We start from the raw sequence: 22,506 nt of genomic DNA on the forward strand, positions 1-22,506 counted from the left end.
TTCATTGTGTCCCATAAGTTTGGGTATGTTGTACCTTCATTTTCATTAAATTCTAAAAAGTCTTTAATTTCTTTCTTTATTTCTTCCTTAACCAGGTTATCATTGAGTAGAGCATTGTTCAATTTCCACGTATATGTGGGCATTCTTCCCTTGTTATTGAAGACCAGTTTTAGGCGGGACAGAATCTTATATAACCCATGCTGACCTTAAACTTTCTAGGTGGCTGAGAAGACCTTCACCTCCTTGTGTTCCTGCCTTTGTTTCCCAGATGCTAAGATTATAGGCCTGGGACTCTCTGCCCAGCTCTTGGGTTGCTTTTAAGTAAGAATAAAGCTTTCAAAAGGAGAGTTCCTTAAAGGATTCTTTAAGCAACTGCTTTCAACCTTGCTTTGAATGGGAGTCACAAACCATTTAATCCGTGTGAGTTTATTCATCCACTTATAAACCCCAAGTGGTTTCAAAATTTCTAGCTGGCATTGGAAAATGAGAAGAGGCACTTGTCTCAGATCTCTCTGTGCTGTCGGAGTTAAGGAAAGGACTTAGAATTCTCCTGGTAGGTCTCTTTGAAGCTGAAGGAAGTTGCTTGCATGACTCTGAACAAGGCGGGCACAGGGATTTTCTTTTGCTAGTGTGACCTGCACTGATTAGCAGAAGTCATAAGTGGGAACCGAGAATTAGAAGACAAAGGTGCTTTGCTCAAGTGGAAGGAAAATGACTTGGTGCAGGACGCAGTCATGACTGTGTCTCCATCCTTATCCTAAGAAGTCTAACTCCATATTTATGATTCCCAAAAGCAGAGATTCCTTTGCTTTAACTAATCTTTTTCTGTCTAAAGCTGAAATTGGCCCACCCACATTACCTGGACTCAGGTTTGTGGGAATATCTTTATATGCAAATTAGTGGAGCTGTCCCTTCTTTCAGAGACACACGCCTGGTTACATAAGTGCCTTAGGGTGTGCAAGCATATGGCTGTTGAGTGCTCCTGCAGCTTTTGTGACCAGCATCTGGGTCTTCCCCACAGATTCTCCTCTAGTCAGTCTCCATGGGGCTAACCAGGAAGCCTAAAATGCAGATTAAAATCCCAGTCCAATGACTTGGAGAGAAACTTGAGCCTGTATGCTTTGTAAATCCTCCCCCAGTGTTTGAGATGAAGACAAAAGAGAGAAAATCTTGGCATTTCTATTTTGAAAAAGTAGATGAAAGAAAGACTACACTGAATTAATTTGCCTCACAACAATCTTCTATGTCTTTCTAACAACCTCTGGATGGTTATAACATTTTGTCAGTTTCCTAGTCTAGTGTTTTAGATGAAGGCTGCATAATGACCCCGGCCTCACCGCTATCATTAGGTTTCCATTTCTAAATAAAACAAGTATCAGGCACAATGGCAGTCTAAACTGATTTCATAAGACAGGGGAAGGCTTTAGGTCACACTTACAAGGAAAAGCTACTTTATAAATCTGTCATTTAAAGCAATCATCACAAAACTACTGGATGAAATATAAGAGAAACAATTTAGGACACTGGTAGAAGATATAGTGAGAGGAGACCCTATGAGCAAAAGCTCAATAAAAGCAAAACCAGACAAAAGAGACTTTGCTAGAGTTTGGGTGTGATTTGTCCCATGGAGTTACAGCAGTTGAGAAATTGTTCTTAATGTGGTGATGTTGGGGGATGAGGGATCTTTTGTGGGGCCCTTGAATCACTGGCAGCACATTCCTCAAAGGAATTGGCAATGTCCTCTTAGGACAGTAAACTAATCCTTGTGAGAAGGTTGTCATAAAGCAACAAGCCTGGACACTCCCCTTTGGCTTCCTGTCTAGTGATGTGATTTCTCCTTCTTGCACAAATTCCCACCTTAATGACACCATCCACCATGAAATTTTCCGCAGAACGGAGCAAACTGATATCCTCGACCTTTCAAAACTATGAGCTAAATAAACCTCTTTTCTTTATAAAGTACCCAGCCTTTAGTCATTAAGCTATAGTTAAAGCAATTATGAAAATAGGATTAAGTCAAACTAAGAAGTGTCTTCAATGCAAAGAAAATAGTCAACCAGTAGTTGACAGCAGAATAGTTAGGCAACAGAAAAGAGGAAAATATTTATAAACTATTGATCAGATGAAGGAGTAATATGCAAAGAACTAAAAAATCTCAACAGCAGAATACCCCAAATAATCCCATTAAAATGGCCAAATAATGGAAACAGACATTTTCTCAAAAATGGATATGCAAATATGTAAGATACAAAATGCTCAGCACCGGCAACCATCAGGAAATGCAAAACAAAATGGGACAGCAGTCGTCTCGTCTCGTTTATAATAACTTTACTAAGAAAACAGATAAGGATAAGAAGGAAAGGAAACCCATTCACTGTTGGAAACAGTGTGGTGCCTCACGTACGAACACAATAATATGTTGCCTAGGAAACCCACCACTGATGTGCGCCCAAAAGAGGCAAAGTCGTTGCACCAGTGAGGCACACGTGCTTCCGTGGTGATACAAGCACTACTCTCAAGAGCCAAACCATGACATCGTCCAAAGTATTTGTCAACATATGGATTGATAATATTAAAATGTTAGAAATATACCCAATTAAATATTATCCCACAATAAAAAATAAAATCATGCCATTTGCTACAAAGTGGAGTGAAATAAACCAGCTATGGCAAGACCAATAATTCATATTCTTGTTCATATGTGAAAGCTAAAGACATGGGCTCAGAGACCAGAGAGGGTAAAGAGGAAGACTGAGTAACAAGAATCTTAAAAATACAGTTACATGAGAGACGTAGGCTCCAGTGGGCTACAGCACAGTAGGGAGAATATAGTTTTTAATAATTTATTATTCAACAAGAAAATAGAATTTTTGGAGTTCAAAACATAAATAATAAATAAAGTAATGAAAATACTAATTAGCTTCATTTGATCCATGTACATTACATACATAAGTCAAGAAATTAGCATGTCATACCCCAAATACACACAACTAGTGGTCGGGTGTGACTGTACATGCCTGTAATTCTAGTTCTCAGGAGACTGAGGCAGAATGATCTGCACAAGTTCACATGTATGCCAATAAGAATTACCAGAGTCATGCAATGAGATCTAAGATGACTTCTAAGTCCTTTCCATTTTAAAAACATTTTTAATTGATAATAAAGTAAAAAATAAAGTATTTGTGAAAAATTCAAATGAACTTTATAACAAAAGATCATGTTTCAGTTCATCTATAAAATTATTATAATTACTATGCTACTATGATCACTATTTCAAGAAATATTCTCTGCGAGGAAAAGACCAAAAGGCTTCAACCCTCTATAAAGAACTATAAGCAACTAAGGAATGCTGAGAGTGGGATAAATAGTCTTCCCCAGGGAAAAGCACATACAACAGCAGCCCTAAATCAAATGATCAACCCTGAAAACATACAAGTAACATATGTAAACTGAGCAGGTTACATTTAGGAATATACACACACATACACACGTATGTACATATGTACATATAATATATGATACATGCACTTACACATATATATTCATGTACAAATACAAATAAACATACACATACATGTGCATATAGGTATCAATGACAATGAAAAATAGATCACAAATTTGAAAGAAATCGGGTAAGTGGAGAGAGGAAGGGGAAGAGAGAAATGTGGTTATATAATCTCAAAAATATTTCTATGGAGAGAGAGGAGGGAGAGAGGTCCCCTACTCAATGCAAACAGTGGAATCAATCTATGTGCTTAGAAGAATCAATGGCTAAATAAAATGTCACCTAGGGCCAAATGACTTATAGTGCAAGGCTCTGGTACAAGCCTGGCAATCTGAATTTGATCCCCGGGACCACATAAAAGTAAGATTATTATTTTACATACAATTGTTCTCTCACCTCCATGCATATGGAATGCACACCTCCCAGTATGCACACACACACACACACACACACACACACACACACACACACACACACACACAAAATATTAAAGAAAAGAAAGCACATAACCTATTCAGGCCATAGAATTTGACTCTTCTTGAAACATGACGAGAATTCTAATCTGTGTTTCAGTATGAATAAGCCTTGAAGATAACGTGCTAAGTCATGATCTTATTTACTTGCGGTACCCAAAATAGTCAAAATCACAGAAACAGAAAGAGAAATTGCAGCTCCCTGGGGAGAAGAAAATGGGAAATGGAAGTTCTAGGCTTTGCAAGATGAAATAGACCTGGAAGTTAGTAGCCCCGTGACACCTCTATACTTGACATTACAGCACTATATACTTCCAAGTATTAATATCATGGGCACCTGTGCTCTCCATTGGAAAGTGAAGTACACCAGTGACTGAGGAGACTAATTGTCAGCTTACGTACAACACTGCGGAACCGAGTAAGAGCAGACAGAAGTTAACGTCACATTTGAACAAAATAAAGGGGTATCTTGTTCGTCTCTTCATTTTTTGATGCAATAAAAAGTATTTCATGTGCATATCCTGAATTTTGGCTTCAGAAATGCTTGACTGGTTGATTCTGTGTCAGCCTGACTCCCATCCAAGAGTGTCAGATTCAGTCTTTGCTACCGAAGGATCTATTTCTGGGCACCATTCTGTCAGGGTAGTGTTGCTTTCACTATTTCAAAAGAGTATTTGGAAATTCAGGTCTAAACCAGAACTCAGCGAACATGGTTCCCGTAGTATTGCAGTTTGCTTTCTGTTACTATGATAAAACACCATGACCAAAAAAAAAAAAAAAAATCAACTTGGGGAAGAAAGGATGCATTTCAGTTCACAGCTTACAGTCCATCATCATCCAAGGAAGTCAAGGCAGAAGCTGGGGCAGAAACTGAAGCAGAGGCCATGAAGGAACACTATGTACTGGTTTGCTCCTCATGCCCTCTCAGCCTGCATTCCGACATCCCAGGATCACCTGCGAAAGAGTGGCCCAGCCCACGGTGGACAGGGCCCTCCCACATCAATCACCAATCAGTGTTCATAGGCCAATCTGCTGGGAGCAAGTTCCTCATTTGAGGTTTCCTCTTCCTCGGTGACGGTAATTTGTGCCGGGTTAACCAAACTTGACGGACACATATCAGTTTTCTGGGTCAAGAAGAAAACAGGGAGTTTATCATGAGCCTGTTGTGAAATCTTCAGCCTGTTATTGACAAACAACTGGCGTGGTTATCCTACATCTTACTATCTCAGACTCTGGGAAATTGTGACATAACAAGTTAGAGATGTGGCAAGTGGTACTCAGCCAAGTCCACACAGTCCCCTCCCTACTGTTATCCTGGCACATCTAAGCTGAGGGTGTGTGGATGAGAACAGGCATCGAGACCTACAAGTCTTGGTTCCTGTAGTTAATGACAGATCTTTACCAAGGAGTTCAGACTCGCGTACCATCATCACCCTGTTAGATTTGTAATGGAATTAAGAGGAGGCGCCTCGTGGTGAATGAATTAACAGGCCAGGCAGACCCTCGAGACCCACAAAGCCAAGGAATAGCTTCCATCTGATGAGTTGTTTTCTAGCAGGAGCATTTGTTTAGACTTGTTAACATATGCAATCTGAAACTTGCTAATACCTCCAAAGCCAAAGTTTACATCACCCCCACGTCTTCCCTCCCTTCCACGCCTCATACTCCAGCCACAGGTGTAGAGCATATTTTTATCAGGACCTACTGTACAAGCCAATTCACACACAGGACAGATGCTGAAAGTAACTTGTGTTAAGCAACTATGCATAAATCCCAACACCCAGAAATGTGGTTTTAGATACAAACCAGAGAGTTTCCCTAAATAGTATTGCATGCATTTATCGCTGAATGTTGAGACCGTTTTGTCCCAGTGCTGAGCTGTGTCATCAGAGAAGAAATAATAAGGAAGTAGATCTAATGAATGGCAAGCTAGAGTGACTTCTTCCCTCACCCCTATTCCTTGTTTTCCACAGTCTTTACTTTTAAGAAGTCAGACCTCTTGGACTCATGCTGGCCATGAATCCTGGGCTCATTTCATTCTCCTTTTTGAGTCTCCTGAGAAAATGGGGCTCCAGATGTGTACCACACTGCCCACAATCACCCCTAGGACTCCAGATGTGCATCACACTGCCCACAATCACCCCTAGGACTCCAGATGTGCATCACACTGCCCACAATCACCCCTAGGACTCCAGATGTGTACCACACTGCCCACAATCACCCCTAGGACTCCAGATGTGCATCACACTGCACACAATCACCCCTAGGACTCCAGATGTGCATCACACTGCCCACAATCACCCCTAGGACTCCAGATGTGCATCACACTGCCCACAATCACCCCTAGGACTCCAGATGTGCATCACACTGCCCACAATCACCCCTAGGACTCCAGATGTGCATCACACTGCCCACAATCACCCCTAGGACTCTAGATGTGCATCACACTGCCCACAATCACCCCTAGGACTCCAGATGTGCATCACACTGCCCACAATCACCCCTAGGACTCCAGATGTGCATCACACTGCCCACAATCACCCCTAGGACTCCAGATGTGCATCACACTGCCCACAATCACCCCTAGGACTCCAGATGTGCATCACACTGCCCACAATCACCTCTAGGTTTAGGCAACTCTACTTTCAAAGAACACTTGCAGTCAACCTGGTAAGAAGTTTTTAGCTCCTTGACCCCTGTGAAACTATTTTTGTTCCAGATCCATTAGATTAAAGCAACTGAAAATTAAAGAACTAACAAATTACTCATTTAATTGCAGCTATTAAGTGGATGACTTGCAGCTTTTATGATAAAATTATGTGGCATGATGAGTCACTTCCAAGAATTGATTGGGATCTCAGAAATTCCTCCTATACAGAATCAAAATTCGAAATAATAGTTAGACTCATAACTCATACACCTCTCAACAATTTTTAAACCAGTTACCCCTACACACTTTTAACATAAAAACAACTTTTCTCACAAGAGCGTACAGGTTTCATTTCGAGCCTGAGAATTTCTGTTGTAAGATAGTGATTGTTTCGAAACATCGCGTTGCATGGGGAAACAACACTCACAGAGAGACAGTCCCCACTTGGCTCATCTCTGTGACTTCCCTGTACAGTGTCTGCAGGTGTTTGTGCTGTGCAGTCACTGTCCCCAGCCTGAGACTACTTTTCTGTTTTCTTCTTGAATTTCTTGCTCACAGAAGAGTTAAGGCCAGCACTTGTACTCATTGCACAGGTACCCTCTGTTGTTTACCGCTTTGGGGCCGAAGTGGAGTGTGTAAAAAGAGCTGCTGACTGGGAATATTCATTTAATTAGGCTGTCTGAGTAATAGGAAGAAACCTTGAAAGTCATTGAAGCATCTTGATTCTTAGGCCTTGGTTTCCAGCCCTTGAATGTGCTCCTTTGCCTTAAGAGTCAAGATGGATCACAGCAGCCAATAGCTGCTGATCGACTTCTAGAAAGATGCCCTTTCCTCATGTATAAATGGAGTACCAAAGTCCGGAGGGAGGAAAAGGTAAAATAAAATCTGCCCAACTCTAAAGTAATTGCATAGCAAAGTGCTTCGTTATTTTGGGATCGTGTTAGAGGAACCTAGCATGTTTCTCACAAGGCAGATAAGAGAATTCATTCTCTCCTCTCTGGTTTCTGTTCCTTTCCACCCACGTCACTTGGAGCTGTTTGCTAATGATCCTAGCACCTGTAAAGGTGGGGCTGAGAAAAATGAAATTGCTTCATGTATAGCTTGGGCCCTTTGGGCTCTCTCTGTCCCCAGGGAGAATTGGCCTGAGAAGCAGCTTCCTACTAGGCTCTGTTAGGTGTGACAATGCACCTCTCTCTGTTCATAGGGCGTGGTTTGAAATGGTGAGACCGAGTAGACTTGGCATTCACAGTACTGCCCCGAGTTTTCTTTCCGTCAGATCCCCTTGAACACTTTGCTTTCTTCTTGCTCGACTCAGCCAAAATCGTAGTTATCATTCAACAGCTTCTTTCTCAAAATTCACAACTTGTCAGCTTGGTTGACCTTTTCTAGGTAAGAAAACTGAGGCTGTATTGCCCAAAGAAAGAACAGGTGAACCTTTCCCCTTGGTCTCCGAATATCTTGAATAGTATAATATAGGACATATTCTAACATGGTAAGAGCAAGTTTGCTGGTGGACACTGACGCTGTTTGTTATGGTGGAGAGTGTGAAGTGCTGGTCTTTGAACATGGGATCTCTGACATTAATAGGCAAGCAATCTACCATTGAACTACATCTCCAGCCCAGAACTCATTTCTTTCAAGGTGCCAAGAAATCGGATACTTAGATTTTTCTTTCTATCATGAAGAAGCTCTCTCCGTCTCTCTCTTGTCCTCTCCTTCCCCCTCTCCCTTCTCCTCCCCCTCTCTCTGTGTACGCATACATGTGCACACTCACCTGGAGTCTTACTATTTTTGATACTGGAGCTTTAAACTTGAGGGATCTTAGGTACAGCTCTGTGTTCTGATCTTATAGCTATTCAATTGCGCTTAAGCTCTTATAGACAGAAAGCAACATAATGTTGGTATAGGAAAAGGGACAACGATGAAGAATTGGGACCCCCAGCTCTGAGACCTGCTTCCTGCAGTTTTATTATCTGCATAGGAGCAATTTGCTTGATTTTCCTCTATGCTTACTTCTAGTACTAGGACTGCAACTTGATTCTAAGAGAACACCAAAATCTATGTTATTCTAGGATTTAATGGTCCCATATAGGTTTCCAGGTCTCTTTCTGTGGTCAAGTTCATAGTGTCAGGATTCCACAGTCAGGAATTACATACCACTTTGACTTCCATTAGAAAGGTGTAGACTATGAAATGTTCTGTGCTAGGTGCGACACAGAGGCCTGTGTCCAATTTGCCTTCGGAATGGATGGTAGAATGTGAACAGACCACATGCATTTGAACCTTCACACTTTGAGCAATTGACTTTAACCTTTCTGTGACTCAGTGCCTGTGCCTAAAATAAGAATAGCAATTGTCCAGTTACACTGAATGGCTATAAATATGAAATGAGGCAATGCATATTAAACTCCCAGAGCTATGTCTGGTGTACTGCAAAGGGTCAATAAGTTTCATTTCTCTCTAGAAAATTCCCGGCAATGGGCTGTATGCCACAGGAAGGGAAGGGCAGCTCATTGTCTTCAGTGCAAAACTTTAATACAATTCTTTTGTTAGAAAGGACTCCCTAATCATGGAAATTCTCTCCAAAGTGTATAATACCTCTTTAGTGTGTAGTTGTCTGTAATTTCTATTAAATAGCCACTTACATCGGTGCTCTGGAAGCTAGGATATAAACTAGAAATCCTCTCATGTCTATAATAATTGTTTTTCTCACAGAGAAAGGAAAGTGATATCTGATTTTTGTTTTTACTATTAAGCAGTCCTTCCCCGTACAAAATTTAGTTGTTAGCTGGATTGTTAAGATCACTTTGTCGTTGGCAATCTCAAACTTACTAAGTTTGGGGAATGATTAGAATGTGTTGGGTAGACAGAGTTTCCCACTTTAGTAAGTATAGACGATCTCCCATCAAGTGGGAAGAGTAAAAATAACAAAACTGGAGGGAGGGATATTGTAAAGAACTGGAAAAAATGCTGATTCTGACATTTGAATCTGACTCTCTTGGCATCTGCCCCAGGTCATATATGCACAGGTGCTTGCCGAAGGCCATGCTGGGCCCTAGGACCTACAGCAAATGCTGTAGAGCAGTTCCTCACTGACTGACTAGCTTTAGTTTCCCTTCGTGTTCTTTCCTTCAAGATGCTTTGTAGGAGGGTTTCATTAGATTAATCTTCTCTGTCGTGCCATATGCCTCAGAAATGTGATGTTGATTGCCAGCTAATAAATAAGTGATGATAGATAGATAGATGATAGATAGATGGATGATAGATAGATAATAGATGGATAGGTGATAGATAGATGATAGATAGATAGATCGATAGATAGACAGACAGACAGACAGACAGGAAGAAAGAAATGTGATGATAATCCCCTTATAAGAGCAACAGCTTGTCCACATTATTAGCTGGGCTTATCAACCCTTTCATCTAATTTCCAGGTTCTCTAGAAGTTACTACAGCAGCCATCCTACAGATGCCTCTCCGTATCACTCCAAAACCACTGTTTTATATCTGTGTCTGTTAAGTTAGCAGACTTAATTAACTTTAATTAACTTACAAAATATTAATGGTGCTATTGACTAATGATTGTCCCATTGCTTTTGAAAGAAACCAGAAAAGACCTTGGTTCAAGTCCATTCTACTGCTTAATCTATGACAAGGATTTCATCCAGTGGGACTCAGATAGCTCAGTTTCCTCATCTATCTGGAGAGACACGAGGTGAATGACAGTTAAGTTTCACTGGCAAGCAGTGGGAATGCCCGTTAAGGGCTGGGGGGCCTGCTTTCCGTGCAGCATGAAAGAGAGAATCTCTAACTATGGCCTTAACTATGGCCTGCATGTCCTGGGAAGAGTGTACACAGGCCATGCAGTCGTGGTTTTTTGGAATGTCATGAATAAAGATGCAAGAGATGATGTGCATTGACACTTAAGCCAAGTTGTACCCTCCACATATTTGCCACATTCATTATTAACCAGGAAGGGATTGAAAGGAGAGATTTAAGTCTGCACTCTGCATCCAGATCCAATTCTGCCCTACATCCTGGGTAGTGAGCATTTTATAAGTGGTCACTTGTAGACAACATTTTCACCTTCATGATGTAAGAAATAAAAGCAACCATGCAGAAAATTATAAAGGGAAAAGTCTCATTTTCAAATAACTACAGATTCATGTCTTATAAAGAGTGAAAGAGACATTTTTTAAAAGATGTGTTCATATGCTAGTGAAGGGTTAAACTGTGTCCTATGTGTTCAGGTAAAAACAGTAACCCAGATACTATTATACTGCAGACACCACGTAGGAGGCACATCTATACATTATGTCATTTGATTACGACAACAGGGATGGAGCTTGTCAATGACATGTGACTGGCCTAGTTTCTCATGACCATTAAGTGACAAGGCCCAGCTGCATAATACAAGTCTGTGATGCAAAGTATGTGGAAATACCCCCAAATTTAAACTATCACCAACAGCTCTGTGTTGAAACTCCTCTATAAATAGTCCCCTGGCTATTTCTTGACTTGTTATAATGCAAGCCATTCAGCAATATGATACAGATAAATATTTCCTTTTCAAAACATTGCACAAATACATGATTTCCTCCCTTTTTCCACCCTTTGGGAGAAATAGGAAAACAGCAAAGTAATAGGAACTTAGCTCCAAGTGAGACAAGCTTTTCAGCAATGACTAAAGAGAGTCCCAGTTACTAGGGAGACCATAACAGACGCTATTAGATCCAAGCACAAAACTTGGGTTGCCTGGCTAGTAATGCCAAGTAAAGCAAAGGAAAATATTATCATTGTTGAAATCATTTGATGTCTCTGACTAATAAAAGCACATTGGCAAATTGAATTCCTCAGACTGCCCAAAGGGCTCAGTTAAAGCTATGAATTAGTAGCACAAGACACTTCTGTCTGGAAGGTGGGGGATGGGGGGACAAAGAAGCTAAGCTATTCCAAAGAGTGTTTAAATAACCAAAAGTTTCCAGTAGAAACCTTAGGTAACCAGTCTAGGTTTATTGTCGTTGTTTTTGTTGTTGTTGTTGTTGTTGTTGCTGTTCAATTTTAATGTACATTTAATTTCTCCTAACCTTTTCCCTGTAGCTAAATGACAGTTAAGGCCTTGGGTCACATCATTCCTGAATTCTAAAGGAAGCACAGGTCTTCTTATACAGTTTCTCATGAATGCCAAGGTCATCTTTAAAATGTTCCTGGTGACTCTAATACCCCTCCAAGCTTTGAGCTGGCCTCTCCTTACCTGTATCGTGCCCTTTCTGGGAGTGGGAGGAACCAGAGGTGGAAAGAACTGGGGGGTAAGCCAAACTCAGAATTACCTCTTGACCCAGCTTCCAGAGTTAGCATGGGCCTGCCTGGAGATGTTGCTCCTGTCTCTGCTTGATCAGACCTGAAGCAGCACGTCTTCCCCAGGACCCAGTCTACCTTATTATGGCTACAGCTCTGATGGTTGGGAGTGTTTTCTCCTGCCCTGCCAAAACCTGCCTCCTCATGTTTTCTCCCCATTGTTCTTCATGGTATCTCTAGAACAACATGATTGATTCAACTTCCTCTCCCCTGGAATAGTCCCTCAGATAACTGGAGTCAACTGTCATGATTGCCCTTGGATACCAGGTTGTTTTTTTTTTTTTTCTTTCCTCTCCAAACAAAATAGCCTTGATTTCACTATTAGGTCATTAGGCAAGCAGACAACTGTTAGAACAATAAGAAAGGTTGACACATAACTTCCGTAAGAGAAGAACAATATAGTTTTAAAATTATATTTTTTAAAGTAAAATCTGTTGAGGGGTTGGGGCATGGCTTACAGGTGGACAGACGCATTCGTAGTGTGTGCAGGGATACAAACTCAAATACCAAGAAATAGAAACAGAGCCAAGGCGGGGAAAGGCTGAAAGTCTTAGTTGCTATTGAGATGCACTATGTCTATACCTCCTGAATACTACTGTCTTGTCGAAAATACCATTGTGACTTTCTCTAACTAATGAATATCATATCAGCTCATGGCTATATTTCACCTGCCCTTACCAGGTTACCTTTATTTATTATTTTCCTTAGCTATGCTCAATGTCCCCTTTGCTAAAACCTTCTAGAAGAAAATACTTGTCTTCTGACAAAACAACTAGAAAGTGAATATAGACCACTGGGAATTAATAAAATGTTCACACATCGATAAGGAAGTAAGATCTCAAGTTTGAAGCCATCCTGAGATACACAGCAAGACCCTGTTTCAAAGAAGGAAAAAGAGAGAGACAGGAGGGGGGAGTTTTCAAAAAAGAATCATGAGGAAAGTGAATCTTCAATTTTTACTTCATTACCAATAATTTTTGAACCCCAAGCATATAGAGACACGGGAACCTCACCCTACTGGACAGCATCTGTATAACAAGGCTCTGGAGTCACCCCTCTGCCCTTCTGTGTCTCCTGTCCAGTTCTCTGCCAGTTCACCACTCGCTCTACTTTTGTGTATAACTTGCTTCCATCAGTACATCTAATCCCAAGGCTTTGCCATGCATTTCATTTTTAGGTCTTTTCCCACCTATAGCTCACCCTTCTTCCTTTCCCCTCTTGTTAGTCCATCTCCTCATCACCTCTACTTCTTCAGTCTCCACATCTGTCTTCTGTCTTCAAAGTTCTAAGCTGTAAAGGCATGGTTCTGAGTGTAGAGTACTCTTGAGGGAGCTACAGGAAAGGTCAGCAGGGGCCTAGTGCCTCCCAGATGCCTCTGCTGCCCTGGGATAGACAAGGTCTTTAGGAACAAACTGACTGAAGCCAGCTCCCAAGGGGAGGAGACACAGATCAGCAGACAGCCGACTAAGAGCATGTTTCCTGACACACTCCCGAGCAGCCCAGTCTCTTCTGGAACTAATCGATTTCTCAAGGCAAATCATGAATGGTTTCAGGGATTAGCTACTCAGACTTGGGGAAGAAGGTAGGAGGTTCTACTGGTCTTGATTTCAGTAGCCAGCCAGCCCAATGCATAGTTCCTGATAACCAGGGGATACATCATCATGTGAGGAAGGCTGCTGAGAAGTGAGGGTACCTGGGCTGTGGACTACCTGGGCTGTGAACCCTGCCATTTGCCACCTCTCTAGTTCCCTGGAGAACAGCTAGCTCTTTTGCTACCATTCCTTTGAATTGGTCTTTAAAAGGATGCTTTTAGCCATCCTTTGGCTGTTAATTATGATTTCATGATGTTCTAATCAGTCTGTGATAAGTCTGAAAGCCAGTCCATCTCTGTTTTTATTTCTCAAGCCAGGGTCTCTTGTAGACCACCCTAGCTTTGATCTTGGATATGTAGCTGGGAATAACCCTGATCTGATACTCATGCCTTTACTTCCTAGGGGCTGCTAGGGTTACGGGCATGGGCTCCCATGCCAGGCTCGACAATCGGCCTTTGATTTTGCTTTTCCATGTAGGAGATAAAACCCTTGCTTTCGTGCCTATGTTTTTCCACTTCGCTGCATACTTACCCCTATCGCCCATCTTGAGAACCTGAGAGCTGTGTCTCTCTAACCCCCTGTCTGTCTTAACTGACTTGACTGGCTTTTCAATCCCAGGGCTGACTCCCAGTGACCTGAGTGCCTGCCCTTCAGAGGCCAGGGAAGAGTAGGTTCTTTCATAGTGAGCATTCCTTTCCCTATCTCAAGATTGGTGTCCGACAAGGAGTGTTATTTGTTCATTTTCCGGGTTTCTTAATTATCAGCCACAAAGACTTGGCAAGAGGAGCTGCCCAGTGGAAAGGCAGCTTCCCAAAAGCAACACGACTATGCGAAAGCAGTGCTTCCCGTTCTGACAATCAAATCCACTTGGGAATCCATGAAAGCTCAAGGTGAATCCTGAGTTATGGAAACACTGCCCAATAAGGCTCCCAGGAAGGTTCCGACCTGACCTGACCGTGTTCCCACATTTTCCACACAACACCACAATAAGTATCTGTAAGCGTCTACATTTCTGCACATCAGGTAGCGACATGCATTCCAGAGTCTATTTGAATCCAGATAAAATTCAAATATCGGGGGATCGGGCTCCTAATCAAGGCTCTGGTTTTCTCTCATGAGTCTGCTCACAGATTGATATAGAAACCTGATACTCGGAGGCTTTAGCATCTTGGGAGTAAATGCTAAATGACAAGAAGAGGTTTGATAATCGCCTCTATTCAAAGTAAACAAACCACAGGTTTCAGATCCAGATTGAACTCCCTCCCCTCCCCCTTCCCCTCCCCCCTTTAAGAAAGTGAAAAATGCTGATGGTGCAGAGATGAAGTTGAGATGCTTAGATGAAGTGTCCTCGCTAAGCAGGGCTTTAGAAGCAATGTTTGCCCAGACACCATTAATTCCTTTGATCCCTTTGATGCGTCTGCCGTCTCCAGTGACAGGAAATTCTTATTTTTTTAAGAAACTAAAGCACAAAAAGACAGTGAAAAAGCTACAAACTGATTTGGCAATAGCTAAGCAAGAGGCTGCCATCACTGTCCTGGAACTCAATGAGAAGATAATGACACTCTGTGAAGGAAGGCCTTTCCCTAGAGGTCAGTATTACCACATGACAGGTGCACATTGGCCCCTCCTTCTGGGTGATGCATACAGATGGCTTGGTAGCAAAGCACAACGCCAGGTCCTGTGCTTGCCAGGATTCTGGCCTAGCAGTGTGCTGGCCAGGCCTGGCGTGGTTCTGTTAGACAGGCAGCACGGGAACTGCGGACTCCAGGCTGGATTTGCTTTGACCTTTTGACAGGGAGATAATTAATATGCAGTTGTAGAGGGGATGTCTCTGTATGTGGAGAGCTGGGCTGAGGTACATCTAAGAAATGTCACTAGATAAGCTGGGGGGCAGAGAGGGAAGGGCGGAGTGTAAGCAAAAGGTCAGGGCACTTCAAGGCCTGGAGCTCTAGAACAGGGCCAATAGTTTGCTGAAAAATAAGTGCCTGTTGGCCAAGACGGGCACAAGGAAAGTTGAAATTATTTCTTGCCAGTAGATAAAGCAGGAAGTAACTGGGAAGGCTATTTTGGAATGAAATCTGGGTAATTCTGAGCAATCATAATAGCTATCTAGGTATGTGGGCATGTGTGTATGTACAGGTGCATGTGAAGGCCAAAGGTTGATTGATACCAAGAGTTGCTATCACTTCCTCCTTGTTTTTTAAGATAGGGTCTCTCACTGAACTGGAGTGATGGCTTCAGCTACACGGGCTGGCCCACAAGCTCAAGGTGTTACAGACTTGTGCCACTCGATCCAACTTTTTATGGGTCAGTACCGTCTACATTAGTTTCTCAAGGTTTTCGTGGTGGTGGTATTTCGGACATGGAGAATGTCATTACATGGCCCAAGTTGGCCTTGACCTTTCAGTCCTCTCCCATCAGCCTTCGGATGCCATGACTGTAGGCATAGACCACCATGCCTGGCTTAGAAAACCTAGATTTTGAAAAACTACAAGGACTTCTGCTATCAAGAAACTATAAGCACACCAGGAGAGACAAACAAAACAGAACAAAAGAGAAATGCCCAAGGTGTCCTCATTAACAAAAACTCAAATTAGTATTCAATAGTATGTGCTAGTTTGCTGTGAATTTCACAGACCCCATTGGAGTTAGTGTATAGACAGACCCCATTGGAGTTAGTATATAAACAGACTCCATTGGAGTGAGAGAAGCTCAGAGACAGTGATCTGTTCATCCCAAGTTAGACCAAGCAGCCTTGGGCAGGTAGCATCGGGGCAGCAGCATACTGACTCAGGTACACCTCTTGGCTTCAATAGACCAAGAACATTTTTCTCTTTGGTGTAGAGCAGCTCATTTCTGCCCAGTGATCTCAGGGTAAGCTCTGGTTCCCAAGGGCAAAGGTTGTCATTTGATGTGTGCTCTCCCTGCAAAGCCAGGAGCAATGCCATTGTTCTTACTGTGGCTTCCTTTTTTACTCATAAGTCATGCTGGAAAAAGAGAAGGAGCTTGGGAACCAATAGAGAAGGAAGCAGTGGGAGGGCAAAGAGGTGTGGTGGCTTCAGAAAGGGGACACTCCCAGCATCCCAACTCCATGGTAAAGACTTTAATACAAATTTGGTTCTCTCTCTCTCTCTCTCTCTCTCTCTCTCTCTCTCTCTCTCTCTCTCTCTCTCTCTCCCTACTTCATTTTTCAAGACCAGTTTCTCTGTGTAGCTCTGGCTGTCCTTTAGACCAGGCTGGACTCGAACTCAGAGATCCTACTGCCTCTGCCTCCCAAATGCTAGGAGTAAAGGTATGTGCCACTGCTGCAGGGATAATTTTCATTTTCAATTCTGAATAGCAATTTCCCAGAACACAACCGATACATCATTACACTGTCACCTCAAAACACACAGGACAGCAAGTCTTTTCTTTTCCATCCAAACAGTATAGAAAGAACTCTATAGTATAGAAATTGCCTTTTGACCAACATAAATCCTCACAGAATTCATTAGAGATTGTTCTTTCAACTTAAAGGTCATTACAAGAGGCACTGTCCCAGAGTTCCAATGGTCACATAATAGAAGTCAGCAGTCACGCTTGAACACTGGAGGACAGTCTCCAGCTTACTTGACACAATCTTCCCACTTCTCAGCTGCTTGGTTAACCTGTAGCAGACACATTATTGTGACCTGTCTAGTTCCAACTCTTCATTTTGGCCCAAATAGTATTTTGTGCTCTTTAGGACTAAATTGGGTTCTTGGATAGTTTACTTTTTATCATTTGTTTTCAATTAGCATATAAGTTATTAGATATCATGGTATTTTCAAACAAAGTCTTTAAAGGCATGGGGTGCTTCATGAATTTGCATATCATCGTTGTGTAGGGACCTTGCTAATCTGCCCTCTATGGCTCCAGTTTAGGCTACATGCTTCTGAAGTAAGTACACCTCCGATATTCTAATAGGTCAAAATTTAAATAATATTGAAGGGAAGAAAGTAATAAAGTGCCTTTGTGATCTGATACACTGATAAAAAACATATAAATACAATTTTAGAAGCCATTAAAAGGCCTATTGTGAGCCCATAGTTGCTTTTCTTATTTGGTGAGGAAAATAGACCATTGGACTGTCTCTACTTATTTATTTATTTTGCGTATTTATTTGTTCATATATGTTACTCTGTGTGAATGTATGTACCATACATCTATCTCCAGGACCCTGAAGATGCGGGATCCTCTGGAAGCGGAGTTTCTGGCTATTGTGAGCTTCCGTGTGGGTGCTGGGAACCGAACCTGACCAGACACAGGTCTGCTGCAGGACTAGTGAGTGCCCTTAACCCTGAGCCGGAGCCACCTCTCCACCCCCCTCTCAGTCGGTATTTATTGTGTGAAAGGATATCCAGGAGCTTTAATGACTTGTATGTAGTCATAGAGAAAATCTCTCTCTCTCTCTCTCTCTCTCTCTCTCTCTCTCTCTCTCTCTCTCTCTCTCTCTCTCTCCATTATGTCTTTCTCCATTTTCTTGGATCTTTTTTGTAAAATGTCTGTTTGGGGCTCTCAGATCAAAGGGCAGATGCTCCAAGCCTTAATGCTTTAGGAGAAAGGGCAATGTGTGATTCTTGGGAACAAATCAAGACAGAGAGTACTATCAGCTAATGAAGAGGAGTCCCTGTGCCCTAAGGACAATCTTTACCATTCATCTCTGCTTCTTTCTGCATTGAGACTTCCCTGGCTCCATAGATCTTAATAAGAAGCCTGTCTACAGGCAGCAATGGTCTTCCCTTATCGTCTCTGATGAAAAGAAGGCAAACACTTCCCCAGTAGTGAGGAAAGTGCCCAAGAGAAGACTATCTGATTGGGTTGACTTGAGTTGGGTACCCACCGCTGGGTATCCCTGTGTGGCTGGGGCTGGGGAATGCTGGATGGATAAGAAGGCATCCACCACTGGGTGGCAGGGTAGAGGGAAAGTCTGGTGGGGGAAGAGTCCTGTGCCTGGCAGCTCCCACTGGAAAGCACAGAGCTGGAGTTAGAGAAAGGGATATTTCATTACTGGAATGGAGGAGACAGACCAGTACCTGTACACTGTCAGCTCGTGGGCAAATAAAATATAATCAAATGCTTTCTGAGTGGATCATCCCAGGGATGTTTAAAAGTATTTTGTTGTTGTTGTTTTGTTTTGTTTTTAAACCATCAACAGAAGGTAAAATCATTCTCCAGGAAATAACTGTCTAGACTGCATAAGAGCTGAAGGGAAGTTTGAGGAAGACTTCCCCTTCTTGCCTCTGTTGGTGACACGGTGGCTACCTGCCTCACTGGCCTGTTTATTGTAACAGTTCACACTGAGGGGAGGGAAGGTGATGACTGTAAGTAGCAGGTCATGTCACTGGATTAGCGGGACACTGCTTCTCTGTCAGAACTACACACGGATGCTCACAAGTCTAACAGACTAATGGAAAATTTCCAAATACAACAGAAATCCCTGCTACCCACACATACCATTTTTTTCCTTGTTTGCTTTGTTTTCTAAGTAATTGGCTTGCCTTTCAGACCTTCGGATCAGAGTATGTGTTCCAGAATATTAGGAATATCTTTATGCACATTCATACTCGAATTGAGAGAACAGTAAGAGGCCAAGCTGTTTTTTTTTCCTTACACATGAGTTCAGCTGAGAATAAAAACACCCTTGTTATAAAACTAGCACAGCAGGAATCTCACAGCCAGTCTTTGTTGGTTTTCTTTTGTGCACATAGTCTCAAACCAAGGCAGATTCCTTCTGTCATTTCCAGAGCTGAAGTGCCTACAGCTTTGTTTACCGCCAGAAAGAGCTGGAATCCTAGCGTGCTAGGGTTCTCAAAGTCTGGGTAAGTCTACTCTTTAAATCACAATGTGTAGGAACTGAACGATCTTTCTGTTCTTTGCTTTAGTAAGACTGAGTTACTCAACTGGAGAAGAGGGGATAAGGTGACGTAATACGTGACAGGATGACTTAAGGGGGGAAGATTTATTTCAGCTCTTGGTTTCCGAAGTCTCAGCCCATTTGGCTTCTTTGTTTCTGGGCCTGTGTTGAGGACATCCTGGCGGCAGAGTCCTGTTTCAAGGCAGCTCTCCGGATGAAGGCTGGAGAAGCAAAGGAAAGAAGGGCGTGGCCTGGCCAAGTCTGCCCTGAAAGCCACTCCCAGTGACCTACTTTTTCAAACCAGTCCTCTCCTTCTACTGTTTCCAGCCTCTCCCAACCAACCGTCTATTCAAACTGGACCGCATCCATGGAGTGAACTACTGTTTCAGTTAGCACACTGGTAGCTAATCCTCCCTAGAAATGCGCATAGGTGTGCACCTTCCTGTCTTCACCCAAGTTACTTCACAAAATATCCTACCTACCCAGTCCAGTTCCGTTGTTGATTGAGTGCAGTTACTTGATAGCCTGCAGGTTCCTCTTTATAACCAAGAGAGATATTTCAAGCCTGCTTCCTTAAAGGAATATATTCCTTTATGGGTTTTTTTTGTCTTTTAATTTTTTTAATTAACTTTTCTTATGCGGCCCAATGACCAGCTGGCCTGGCTCTGTCCTCAAGTGAGAGTCATATCAACTCTTAAGGCATCTTTTAACTTTCCTCTTATTTTAAAGGACATTCTCTCAGTGGCATTGATATATCCCAGCACAGACATTTCCTGGATTCAATATCTGCATAGAGCCAGCTACCTTTGAGGAAAAAACTTGTCATAGAAGTAACATAAGCCACATTTGTTGGGGGAGGGGACTGAAATAGAAGTAACATTTCAGTTTCAAACACTGAACAACATATTCATGACTTCCTGAGAATCAAACTATTGCTTTTCTATAGTCCTCAGAAAATTGAGGGGTAAACTTTTGCCTCAAGTACTTTGGGCTAAACCTCCCTTGCCCGCTTCAAACATCCTTAAGATCAAAGCTCCTGTTGCAATCAGGAGTTTAGGAACTAGGGCTCAGGAGACAAAGAGAAAGTCCTAATCCTAGATACAGCAATTCCCCAGTACAGTTTATGCGTTAATCAGCTCTGAAATGACGATGGTTGTCCTGAATCGTATGAATTAAGAGCATTTAGAGGGCAGTCATTTTGATAGTTACTAGACTGGGTTCCATCTTGAATAAGTATCCTGCGTGTGGAGATTTTGAGCAATGGCACCCTGTGCTCACCTACAGTTTTTTCCAAAGGCTGTAAGTTCCTGAGACCAAAGAACAATGGCTCGACTAGAAGCGTTTTACAGACAGCCTTCCATCTGAACGAACAATCCTATTTTACCAGTCAGCCCAGAGCTGTACAAAAAGTGACCAGGAGAGCCCTGGGACCTCACTGTGTAAACCACTGTAAATCCTTCACAAAGCACTACTGACTGCCTGTGTCGTTTGATGGTAAGGGGCTCACTCTGTTGTCTGCTGAGAAGACCAGATAAGCAGCCTGCATTCTGCACCGAAAGTCTTTACCTTGATACATACATACATACATACATACATACATACATACATACATACATACATACGCAAACAAATAGCAAGACCGGGGAAAACAAAAGATAATTTCTCTCCCAGCAGGCATCAGTCTCCAACACGTTTGCAGAAAAACTCAAGCAGCTCCACAGGATCTCCTCACACAGAAGCTCCTCTGAGGCAGTGGCATTTCTATTTAGAGCATTAAGAGGCAGCACTTAACAGCAGGGAGGCTGAGATGGCACAGGGGTGATAGCATCAAGGGGCAGTGCTTCCCAGTACAGTCTTTCCAGGGGTTTACCACATTGCTCACAGAAACAGGGCTCATTGAGACACTGTGGTTTGCCCGCTCTCTTCACCAAACTCCTCTCCAAACAGACCCACCGAACTCCAAAGCCAAAGCTTTCTCACTGCTTTTGAAAGTCCCTAAGAGGTTTGACAATGGCCCTAAGGCTCCCTCACAAAGATGAGCAATCCGTTGCACAAAATCCCAAGAAACAGAAGTTGCTCCATCCAGCTGAAGGCTGTGCCCTAATTTGTCCTGCATAAATTAAGGATTATGTTCCTTTTCAAAATGACAATTCAGAGACCTCTAGGCACACAAAGGACCAACATATAAACTAGGCCTAGATGGGGATTTTATTAGCTGTAAGTCACAGGAACTGAAATAAAACCAGTCCGAGCAGGAAGCAAAGTTGTAGCTGCCAAGGCTGGCTTGGAGGCTGAGCTCTGGGTCTGGGAAGGCTCAGCTGGTTCCTCTGCGGGTGTTGGCCCCATTGAAGGCAGGCATGGGCTAGGAGCAGGTTCCCAGGCTGTGCTGGCTCGCAGTCCTTACCAACCATCTGCTCTCTCTGCCTGCGCAGATCAACCTTCCCCTCCTTCTGTAACAGCATGTTTATCCTCTGGGGACCCCTTACCTATTCTCTGTGTGGAACTGGTGGGCTAGGTGTCTTCTCCCGTGTAGAGAGTTTGACTGTACGTTAGCCAATCACCAATCACACTTGGTTTCCTTAGGACCTTGAATCTTGACCTTTGCTGATGTTGGTTTGCGGGAGGGGGTAGGGAGGTGGATAGCAATGAGGCAGGGTGAGGAGGGGGATGGGGATGGGGAGTACCATGGGCATCACACATGGCACACACAGAGGAGCACTAGAGCTAACTCTTCTGGAAGTTGGCCCCTGGCCACTGAGGAAACTGTTTAAAGGTTTCTGGTGCCAGTGTCTCAGCTGGGGCCTCCCTCTCTTTTCCTTTATCAACACTTTCCTTCAGTTCTGGCAATGTTAAATGTTCTTCAAAATTAATACTATAAATTTTCCTAAGGGTGGGGAGTATTGGCTCCCAGTGTTTGTAACCAAAAAAGCCATACTTTACATCCAATTCTAGGGAGACCAGTTTCTTTTGTAGAGTCTGTGGAGAAATACCGGGGAAGAAAGTGAGCAGTGCTTAAACTGCATTGATGTTCCTTGGCCCATTGTCAGTCGAGG

The 22,506-nt window shown here is 42.7% G+C and overlaps 1 long non-coding RNA gene and 1 other non-coding gene across 2 annotated transcripts; both read right to left on the bottom strand.

The window, feature by feature from the left end:
• Positions 1-1,438: 1,438 nt before the first annotated feature.
• On the bottom strand, positions 1,439-12,072 carry LOC134483032 (uncharacterized). Its single transcript, XR_010059847.1, has 2 exons — positions 11,959-12,072; positions 1,439-5,102 (listed from the first exon to the last, which is right to left on the bottom strand). It is a non-coding gene; the product is annotated as an uncharacterized LOC134483032 (long non-coding RNA).
• Positions 12,073-17,398: 5,326 nt separating this feature from the next.
• LOC120098446 (U6 spliceosomal RNA) lies at positions 17,399-17,503 on the bottom strand. Its single transcript, XR_005496604.1, has one exon. It is a non-coding gene; the product is annotated as a U6 spliceosomal RNA (small nuclear RNA).
• Between the last annotated feature and the right edge of the window lie 5,003 nt (positions 17,504-22,506).

The sequence above is a fragment of the Rattus norvegicus genome, chromosome 18 (genome assembly GCF_036323735.1).
Source record: "Rattus norvegicus strain BN/NHsdMcwi chromosome 18, GRCr8, whole genome shotgun sequence".
NCBI classification, from domain to species: Eukaryota; Metazoa; Chordata; class Mammalia; order Rodentia; family Muridae; genus Rattus; species Rattus norvegicus.